Raw genomic sequence first — 7,500 nt, 5'->3', positions numbered from 1 at the left:
GTTCTTTCGCCGCGCGGGCTGGCTGGGACAGTAATGCCCGGGCTTAAGTGTGGGACCCCCGGGTTCGGCCGGTGGGCTGGTGAGGGTGTAGGCCAGAGCTGTGCAGGAGCTCTGGTTCTCCGAGTCGGGCAGAGGGGTGTACGGCGGTGGGGGTCCCTGCCCAGGGCTCTGGTTCTCCGAGTCGGGCAGAGGGGTGTACGGCGGTGGGGGTCCCTGCCCAGGGCTCTGGTTCTCCGAGTCGGGCAGAGGGGTGTACGGCGGTGGGGGTCCCTGCCCAGGGCTCTGGTTCTCCGAGTCGGGCAGGAGGGTGTACGGCGGTGGGGGTCCCTGCCCAGGGCTCTGGTTCTCCGAGTCGGGCAGGAGGGTGTACGGCGGTGGGGGTCCCTGCCCAGGGCTCTGGTTCTCCGAGTCGGGCAGAGGGGTGTACGGCGGTGGGGGTCCCTGCCCAGGGCTCTGGTTCTCCGAGTCGGGCAGGAGGGTGTACGGCGGTGGGGGTCCCTGCCCAGGGCTCTGGTTCTCCGAGTCGGGCAGGAGGGGGTACGGCGGTGGGGGTCCCTGCCCAGGGCTCTGGTTCTCCGAGTCGGGCAGGAGGGGGTACGGCGGTGGGGGTCCCTGCCCAGGGCTCTGGTTCTCCGAGTCGGGCAGAGGGGTGTACGGCGGTGGGGGTCCCTGCCCAGGGCTCTGGTTCTCCGAGTCGGGCAGGAGGGTGTACGGCGGTGGGGGTCCCTGCCCAGGGCTCTGGTTCTCCGAGTCGGGCAGGAGGGGGTACGGCGGTGGGGGTCCCTGCCCAGGGCTCTGGTTCTCCGAGTCGGGCAGGAGGGGGTACGGCGATGGGGGTCCCTGCCCAGGGCTCTGGTTCTCCGAGTCGGGCAGGAGGTGGTCCAGGCGGGTGCCCCCTGGTCCCCCCGACGTGTTAGGGGGCAAGCGGTGGGTCTCCCCCAAGCCCAAAGCCCCGGTTCCCAGAGTCGGGTAAACTGCGGGAGTAACTTTGACTCTCTTAAGGTAGGCAGGAACCGGTGTGAGTGGTGTGGAAAGCCGAGTTGGGGCTCCATGTTCTGGGCACAGGTGGATCTCCTAGTGGTCCACCCCAGGCCCAGAGTGTGGAGCCCCAACTCGGCTTATTTTTTTTTTAAAATTATTATTATTATTATTATTTTTTTTTTTATCTTATTTTATTTTATTTTTTCAATTTTTCGGGATGCACCGGGTAGAAGTTCAAACTTCAACCGCCGTGGGGGTCCCCTGGCCAGAGCTCTGGTTCTCCGAGTCGGGCAGGAGGTGGTCCAGGCGGGTGCCCCCTGGTCCCCCCGACGTGTTAGGGGGCGAGCGGTGGGTCTCCCCCAAGCCCAAAGCCCCGGTTCCCAGAGTCGGGTAAACTGCGGGAGTAACTTTGACTCTCTTAAGGTAGGCAGGAACCGGTGTGAGTGGTGTGGAAAGCCGAGTTGGGGCTCCACGCTCTGGGCACAGGGGGATCTCCTAGTGGTCCACCCCAGGCCCAGAGTGTGGAGCCCCAACTCGGCTTATTTTTTTTAAAATTATTATTATTATTATTATTATTATCTTATTTTATTTTATTTTTTCAATTTTTCGGGATGCACCGGGTAGAAGTTCAAACTTCAACCGCCGTGGGGGTCCCTGGCCAGCGTTCTGGTTCTCCGAAGTGGGGCTGAGGGGGTCCAGGCGGGTGCCCCCTGGTCCCCCCCGACGTGTTAGGGGGCGAGCGGTGGGTCTCCCCCAAGCCCAAAGCCCCGGTTCCCAGAGTCGGGTAAACTGCGCGACTAACAATGACTCTCTTAAGGTAGTCAGAAACCGGTGTGAGTGGTGTGGAAAGCCGATTCGGGGCTCCACGCTCTGGGCACAGGGGGATCTCCTAGTGGTGCCCCCCAGGCCCAGAGTGTGGAGCCCCAACTCGGCTTATTTTTATTTTTATTATTATTTTTTTTTTTATTTAATTATTATTTTGGGATTATTAGACTGGGTAGAAGTTGCAACTTCAAACGGGCATATCTCCGGAACCAAGCCGAGTTGGGGCCCCATACACCCGGCGTGGGGGGCCCTCCTAGAGGCCCCCAATACCCCCGAGTGTGGAGCCCCAACTCGGCTTACTTTTCGAGTTACAGCCGGTCAAAGTTGAAACTTTAAAGGGCCATATCTCCGGAACCAAGCCGAGTTGGGGCCCCATACACCCGGCGTGGGGGGCCCTCCTAGAGGCCCCCAATACCCCCGAGTGTGGAGCCCCAACTCGGCTTACTTTTCGAGTTACAGCCGGTCAAAGTTGAAACTTTAAAGGGCCATATCTCCGGAACCAAGCCGAGTTGGGGCCCCATACACCCGGCGTGGGGGGCCCTCCTAGAGGCCCCCAATACCCCCGAGTGTGGAGCCCCAACTCGGCTTACTTTTCGAGTTACAGCCGGTCAAAGTTGAAACTTTAAAGGGCCATATCTCCGGAACCAAGCCGAGTTGGGGCCCCATACACCCGGCGTGGGGGGCCCTCCTAGAGGCCCCCAATACCCCCGAGTGTGGAGCCCCAACTCGGCTCACTTTTCGAGTTACAGCCGGTCAAAGTTGAAACTTTAAAGGGCCATATCTCCGGAACCAAGCCGAGTTGGGGCCCCATACACCCGGCGTGGGGGGCCCTCCTAGAGGCCCCCAATACCCCCGAGTGTGGAGCCCCAACTCGGCTCACTTTTCGAGTTACAGCCGGTCAAAGTTGAAACTTTAAAGGGCCATATCTCCGGAACCAAGCCGAGTTGGGGCCCCATACACCCGGCGTGTGGGGCCCTCCCAGAGGCCCCCAATAGCCCCGAGTGTGGAGCCCCAACTCGGCTTACTTTTCGAGTTACACCCGGTCAAAGTTGAAACTTTAAAGGGCCATATCTCCGGAACCAAGCCGAGTTGGGGCCCCATACACCCGGCGTGGGGGGCCCTCCTAGAGGCCCCCAATACCCCCGAGTGTGGAGCCCCAACTCGGCTTACTTTTCGAGTTACACCCGGTCAAAGCTGGACAGGAAGTGGCCGTATCTCGGGACCGGAAGGTCCCCGTGGCTCGGGACGGCGGGAGGAGCAAGGTCCCCGAGAGCGGGCCCCGCACCCGCCGCCGCGAGCCGCTGGGACCTCCCGGTCCCGAGATGGGCCCCGTTACGCGCGGGCGACTTTCGGAGAAAACGGCCCGTATCTCGGAGAGGGGAGGTCCCAGCGGCTCGCCCTTTCGGGTGTCGGGGGCTCCCCACGGGCCCTCTCGGACCCCGCCTCCCCCGGGCCCCTGGGACCTTTCCTTCCCAGGCGCCCCCCCGACACGTCGGGCCCCTTTTCTCCGGGACCCGGGGGCCCCGGAGCTCGGGGGCGGGCTCTTTGCGAGGGGCCCGCCGGGACGCCACACTTGACCCGAGTCCGGTGTCTCTGGGCCGCCGGGTCCCCGAGCTACGGGCGTTCGAATTCGGGGCCCGAAAATCCCTCAAAGTCCGAAAACGTGCAGTGGGCGGGGACTTCCGGGGGCCCCGGAGGCTCTGACGGCACACCCAGGGAGGTGCACCGTCCTCGGGCACGGCCAGGTGGCCCCCCCCGGGGTCCTGGAAGTCCCCCCGCCCCCCGGAGACACCCACACCCACAAGACGGGAAGATTCCGTTTTTCGCCGATATCTCGAAGACGGCCGGGCGAAAAAATTTCAAACTCGGGTCTTCCCAAGGCCTCGAGGGGCCCTATCCAAAGAGGCCACCCGCGTCCCCGGGGGCCTCGGGGTCAGGGAGTTAGGCCCGGTCAAAGGCGCGGCGTTTTTGGCTTATATCTCGCGAACCCCTGGGCCAATCTTCCCCAAACTCGAATCGACCGTAGTGCCGGACGGGGCCTTTCGAAAGAGCCCACCCACGAGGTCCAACTCGCCCGGGTCCCCGAGTTATAGCCGTTCAAAGTCGGGGGTCCCGGCGAACGGCGATCCGGTAGGGGGCGTCCCCGGGGCCCGCCGCCGCCCTGGTTCGAGCGAGGGCCCCCGTGGGACCTCGCCACCCAAATTTGAGCTCTCTGGGCCTTCGCGTCGCGGAGATACGGGCGATTTTCTCCCGGGATCGTGACGTCATCGGCGGGCGCCATTTCAGAGCGCGGCCGAGGGTTTTCGGCCGATATCTCCGCGAATACTCGACCAAAAACGACGAAACGCATATGGACGCGTTCAGCTCGGCGAGACGGTTCGAATGAGCCCGGCCTCGGCCGGGCACGTCGACTTTTCGGCGAGATATTTGCGTTTTTCCGCTTCCGGGGCGCTTTGGGGGCCCGTATCTCGGGCCCCCGGGGGCCCACGGGGCTGGGGGCGGTCTCATTCGAAAGGTCTCGTCCCGTTCTCCAGCCGACAAAAATTTGGCGTCGATCGGAGCCGCCTTCGGCGAGCTACGGTCGTTTGAAGCCCCGTGCGGTGGGGTTACCGTCCTTCAAACAGCCGCCGCTCGCAGGGGGAGTCCCGGGGAGGCATGGTTGCCTGTATGACTTGGGCTTGGAGCGCCCAGCCCCGCGCTCCTGGAGGAACCTCCGGTGCACAGGGTCTGCTGCAACCAGCCACGTGGGTTTTGAGGGGTAGGGGAGCGTGCGCTCTCCTCCCCGGGCGGGCGGCCGGGCTCCGGGGGCTCGCGCCTCCACGGAGGGACCTCGCTCCCGGGGCTTCGTCCCCGGGGCTCGGGGGCTCCGTGGCGGCTCGGCCCCCGGGGTTTCGACCCCGCTCGCTCGCTCCAAAACCCAAGTCCAAAACGTGGGGTTGCACGGGAGCTCCGGGCGCGACGGGTCTCCACGCACGGCCCCGGGGAGGGTGCTCCGACCCGGGCCGGAGGCAGATTCGCCCCCTGCCCCCCGGCTGTCCGCCCGGAGCCGAGACGGTCCTAAAACGGGCCATGGGGGTGATGTAGAAGGGTAACGCTCACACAACCAGAACTCACACAAACCGATCTGCTATCCCAGGCAGGGTGCGGGTCTCCTGGGCACGAATAAAGCCCGATGCCCCGTGGGTGATGTTGGCCCTGGCCACTCAAGGCACCACTCACCCAAGCCAGAGAGGGTGCACTCTGGCTGGGGAAGCAGATTCAATCTCTGCTGTGGTGGAGCTCTGAAAAACACGAAAACCTCCAGGGAAAAGACGGCCCGGTTTCTCTGAAAAGTGCATCCCAGGCAGGGTGCGGGTCTCCTGGGCACGAATAAAGCCCGATGCCCCGTGGGTGATGTTGGCCCTGGCCACTCAAGGCACTCACCCAAGCCAGAGAGGGTGCACTCTGGCTGGGGAAGCAGATTCAATCTCTGCTGTGGTGGAGCTCTGGAAAAACGCGAAACCTCCAGGAAAAGACGGCCCGGTTTCTCTGAAAAGTGCATCCCAGGCAGGGTGCGGGTCTCCTGGGCACGAATAAAGCCCGATGCCCCGTGGGTGATGTTGGCCCTGGCCACTCAAGGCACTCACCCAAGCCAGAGAGGGTGCACTCTGGCTGGGGAAGCAGATTCAATCTCTGCTGTGGTGGAGCTCTGGAAAAACGCGAAACCTCCAGGAAAAGACGGCCCGGTTTCTCTGAAAAGTGCATCCCAGGCAGGGTGCGGGTCTCCTGGGCACGAATAAAGCCCGATGCCCCGTGGGTGATGTTGGCCCTGGCCACTCAAGGCACCACTCACCCAAGCCAGAGAGGGTGCACTCTGGCTGGGGAAGCAGATTCAATCTCTGCTGTGGTGGAGCTCTGGAAAAACGCGAAAACCTCCAGGGAAAAGACGGCCCGGTTTCTCTGAAAAGTGCATCCCAGGCAGGGTGCGGGTCTCATGGGCACGAATAAAGCCCGATGCCCGTGGGTGATGTTGGCCCTGGCCACTCAAGGCACCACTCACCCAAGCCAGAGAGGGTGCACTCTGGCTGGGGAAGCAGATTCAATCTCTGCTGTGGTGGAGCTCTGAAAAACACGAAAACCTCCAGGGAAAAGACGGCCCGGTTTCTCTGAAAAGTGCATCCCAGGCAGGGTGCGGGTCTCATGGGCACGAATAAAGCCCGATGCCCACCTTGAAACGGAGCCTGGGCTCGACTCTGAAGTCCAGATCTCGAAAAACGACAGAGTCCAAAAAAGGTGCGGTGGCTCCAAACCTCCATGCCCTCAGACCTCCCTGGCCAGCCCAGGGAGGGTGGCCCGTCCTGGGCCAGACTCAGATTTCCCCCGCCACCCCTGGAGCTCCGCCTGGAGCGAAGACGGTCCTAAAACGGACCCTGGGGCTCTTGTAGAGGATGAGGGAGAGAGGGGCCTTCAGAGAGCCCCTGGCCGGCTTGACTCTGGAGTCGAATTTGAAAAATAGACAGAGTCCATAAACGTGCTGTCTGTTCGGACCTCCAGGGCACTCAAGGCACTCACCCAAGCCAGAGAGGGTGCACTCTGGCTGGGGAAGAGGATTCAATCTCTGCTGTGGTGGAGCTCTGAAAAACACGAAAACCTCCGGGAAAAGGCGGCCCGGTTTCTCTGAAAAGTGCATCCCAGGCAGGGTGCGGGTCTCCTGGGCAAGAACGAAGCCCAATGCCCACCTTGAAACGGAGCCTGGGCTCGACTCTGAAGCCCAGATCTCGAAAAACGACAAAGTACAAAAAATGTGGGGTGGCTCCAAACCTCCATGCCCTCAGACCTCCCTGGCCAGCCCAGGGAGGGTGGCCCGTCCTGGGCCAGATTCAGATTCGCCCGCCACCCCTGGAGCTCCACCTGGAGCGAAGACGGTCCTAAAACGGGCCTTCGGGGATGTATGAGAGAGGGGAAGCGTGGTGGTGGCAAACACAGAGGACCCCTACCAGCGATCAGACCGTCGTGAGTCCCACTCAGAGTCACTCTGGGTGGGCATGTAAAAAATCCAGATTACGCCGCGCTGGAGCTCTGGAAGTTACGAGACCTCCAGGAAAAGACAGGCTGGTTTTCTGAAAAGTGCACCCCAGGCAGGGTGCATCTTTTCCTGGGCACGAGCCCAGCGCACATGGTGTGGTGGTCCGGCTCTGGTGCCAAAGTTTGGGGGAAAAAAATAGACAAAGTCCAATAACGTGGTGTGGTTCCAAAGCTCCATGCCCTCAGACCTCCCTGGCCAGCCCAGGGAGGGTGGCCCGTCCTGGGCCAGATTCAGATTTGCCCGCCACCCCTGGAGCTCCACCTGGAGCGAAGACGGTCCTAAAACGGGCCTTCGGGGATGTATGAGAGAGGGGAAGCGTGGTGGTGGCAAACACAGAGGACCCCTACCAGCGATCAGACCGTCGTGAGTCCCACTCAGACTCACTCTGGGTGGGCATATAAAATCCAGACTACGCCCCGTCGGAGCTCTGGAAGTACGAGACCTCCAGGAAAAGACAGGCTGGTTTTATGTAAAGTGCACCCCAGGTAGGGTGCATCTTTCCTGGGCACGAGCCCAGCGCACATGGCGGGGGGTCCGGCTCTGAGAAAAATCGACTAAGTCCAATGACGTGGTGTGGTTCCAAAGCTCCATGCCCTCAGACCTCCCTGGCCAGCCCAGGGAGGGTGGCC

This window comes from Pimephales promelas, chromosome 2 (assembly GCF_988280905.1).
Source record: "Pimephales promelas chromosome 2, fPimPro1.hap1.1, whole genome shotgun sequence".
NCBI lineage: Eukaryota > Metazoa > Chordata > Actinopteri > Cypriniformes > Leuciscidae > Pimephales > Pimephales promelas.
Note: the sequence above shows the minus strand (reverse complement) of the source record.